Source organism: Corvus brachyrhynchos, unplaced genomic scaffold, assembly GCF_000691975.1.
Source record: "Corvus brachyrhynchos isolate BGI_N302 unplaced genomic scaffold, ASM69197v1 scaffold644, whole genome shotgun sequence".
In the NCBI taxonomy this organism is placed as follows: Eukaryota; Metazoa; Chordata; class Aves; order Passeriformes; family Corvidae; genus Corvus; species Corvus brachyrhynchos.
In genome coordinates, this window is record NW_008237613.1 from 8,776 (window position 1) to 11,921 (window position 3,146).

The following is a 3,146-nucleotide window of genomic DNA, read 5'->3' on the forward strand; positions in this document are numbered from 1 at the left end:
GCCAGGCGCGCGGCAACTACTTACCCAAAAGAGAGACGCCCCTGCCCCATAGCGGGACCCCTCAGCTGCCCCATAGAGCTCCCACCTGTCCTGTAGATCTCTCACCTGCCCCAGAAATCCTTCACCTGTTCTGTAAATCCCTCACCTGGGCGAAGAGTCATCACCTGCCCCATAGAAGCCTCACTTGCCCCATAGAGGCCTCACCTGCCCCATAAACTCCTCACCTGGGCAAAGAGTCATCATCTGCCCCATAGAATCCTCACCTGCCCCATAGAGGCCTCACCTGTCTCATAGAGGCCTCACCTACCCTATGAGCTCCTCACCTGGGCAAAGAGTCATCACCTGCCCCATAGAGGCCTCACTCTGCCCTATAGAGGCTTAGCCCCATAGAGGCCTCACTTGCCCCATAAACTCCTCACCTGGGCGAAGAGTCATCACCTGCCCCACAGAGGCCTCAGCTGCCCCGTAGATCCCTCACCCGCCCCATAGATCCCTCACCCGCCCCATAGATCCCTTACCTGCCCCATAGATCACTCAGCTGGTCCATCGAGGGTCCCGCAGTTGGAAATTAATAAAGGAAACATTAAAGAGTGCGTGACTGAGGTGTTAATGAGTGCGTTAATGAAGTGTTAATGAGCAGTGGGGCAGGGGCTGCCCCATAGGTCCTCCCTCTGCCCCACAAGTGACCGCAAAGCTTCTCCCCTCACAACTTCCTGCCATTTTCTCCTCTCATGGCCTTCCCGCCATTTTCTTCTCTCACACTTTCCAACACGGCCTCCCCTCCCCCCCATCCCCTCATGGCTGCCCCCTTCCCCTTAATCCCATCCCCTAACGCCTCCCACCATTTTCTCCCCTCACAACTTCCCGCCATTTCCCCCCCGCCCGTTTTCCCGCCATTTTCTCTCCTCATGGCTGCTCCCTTTTCCTGTCCCCTCATGGCTCCCACCATTTTCTCCCCTCATGGCTTCCTTTCTCCCTGTCCCCTCACATTTTCCCACCATTTTCTCCCCTCACAGTTTCCCGCCATTTTCTCCCCTCATGGCTGCTCCACCTCCCTGTCCCCTCATGGCTCCTGCCATTTTCTCCCCTCACAACTTCCCGCCATTTCCTCCCCTCATGGCTGCTCCCTTTTCCTGTCCCCTCATGGCTCCCACCATTTTCTCCCCTCATGGCTGCTCCACCTCCCTGTCCCCTCATGGCTCCTGCCATTTTCTCCCCTCACAACTTCCCGCCATTTCCTCCCCTCATGGCTGCTCCCTTTTCCTGTCCCCTCATGGCTCCCACCATTTTCTCCCCTCATGGCTGCTCCACCTCCCTGTCCCCTCATGGCTCCTGCCATTTTCTCCCCTCACAACTTCCCGCCATTTCCTCCCCTCATGGCTGCTCCCTTTTCCTGTCCCCTCATGGCTCCCACCATTTTCTCCCCTCATGGCTGCTCCACCTCCCTGTCCCCTCATGGCTCCTGCCATTTTCTCCCCTCACAACTTCCCGCCATTTCCTCCCCTCATGGCTGCTCCCTTTTCCTGTCCCCTCATGGCTCCCACCATTTTCTCCCCTCATGGCTGCTCCACCTCCCTGTCCCCTCATGGCTCCTGCCATTTTCTCCCCTCACAACTTCCCGCCATTTCCTCCCCTCATGGCTGCTCCCTTTTCCTGTCCCCTCATGGCTCCCACCATTTTCTCCCCTCATGGCTGCTCCACCTCCCTGTCCCCTCATGGCTCCTGCCATTTTCTCCCCTCACAACTTCCCGCCATTTCCTCCCCTCATGGCTGCTCCCTTTTCCTGTCCCCTCATGGCTCCCACCATTTTCTCCCCTCATGGCTGCTCCACCTCCCTGTCCCCTCATGGCTCCTGCCATTTTCTCCCCTCACAACTTCCCGCCATTTCCTCCCCTCATGGCTGCTCCCTTTTCCTGTCCCCTCATGGCTCCCACCATTTTCTCCCCTCATGGCTGCTCCACCTCCCTGTCCCCTCATGGCTCCTGCCATTTTCTCCCCTCACAACTTCCCGCCATTTCCTCCCCTCATGGCTGCTCCCTTTTCCTGTCCCCTCATGGCTCCCACCATTTTCTCCCCTCATGGCTGCTCCACCTCCCTGTCCCCTCATGGCTCCTGCCATTTTCTCCCCTCACAACTTCCCGCCATTTCCTCCCCTCATGGCTGCTCCCTTTTCCTGTCCCCTCATGGCTCCCACCATTTTCTCCCCTCATGGCTGCTCCACCTCCCTGTCCCCTCATGGCTCCTGCCATTTTCTCCCCTCACAACTTCCCGCCATTTCCTCCCCTCATGGCTGCTCCCTTTTCCTGTCCCCTCATGGCTCCCACCATTTTCTCCCCTCATGGCTGCTCCACCTCCCTGTCCCCTCATGGCTCCCACCATTTTCTCCCCTCATGGCTGCTCCACCTCCCTGTCCCCTCATGGCTCCCACCATTTTCTCCCCTCACAGTTTCCCGCCATTTTCTCCCCCTCTGGCTTCCCTCCATTTTGTCCCCTCAGGTTTGGCCGCCATTTTGTCCCCTCTGGGTGCATAGCGTGATCCCCATCTTCTGCCCCACAACTCTGCATTTTCATAAAATAATTAACTAATGACTTCAAATCCTTGATTAATTAATTATCCCTCGTTAATGAGCAACAAGGGGCGCGAGGAGGGTGTCTTCTGCCCCATAATCTGCCTCATAGATTCTGCCCCATTGTTTGACCCCATAACTCTCCATTTTAATAAAATTAATTAGTGGACTAATGAAATCGTGAATTAATGGCCTTCAATGATTTCTTAGTTATTTACAGCTTTTTAATGAGCAGCAAGAGGGTGTCCCCTGCCCAATAATCCACCCCACAACCTTCCCCACAACTCTGCATCTTGATAAAATGAATTAAATGAGTAATAAAAAAATGAATTAATTACTTAAAATTATTCATTAATTAATCAACCCTTGTTAATGAGCGACAAGAGGTTGTCCCCTGCCCCATAACGGTTCCCCACGGTGCCCCAAAAATCATTCAACCATCGATTACTCATTAAAAAAACCCCCTCGTTAATGAGTGACGAGGGTGGGGGAGGGGCAGCACTAATCCCTCACTAATTAACCCCAGTAATGAGTGACCCGAGGGGGGTGGGGTCAGGGGGGATAAATTCACCCCTCCCC

General features: G+C 55.1%; 1 protein-coding gene and 1 long non-coding RNA gene across 2 annotated transcripts in view; one reads left to right on the forward strand and one right to left on the reverse strand.

Annotated features, from left to right (window-relative positions):
- Positions 1-3,146, forward strand: part of LOC103613815 (eukaryotic translation initiation factor 3 subunit C-like) — a 24,053-nt gene that overhangs the window by 8,562 nt on the left and 12,345 nt on the right. The window lies entirely within an intron of this gene.
- Positions 93-572, reverse strand: LOC108446097. Its single transcript, XR_001861198.1, has 3 exons — positions 400-572; positions 225-283; positions 93-145 (listed from the first exon to the last, which is right to left on the reverse strand). It is a non-coding gene; the product is annotated as an uncharacterized LOC108446097 (long non-coding RNA).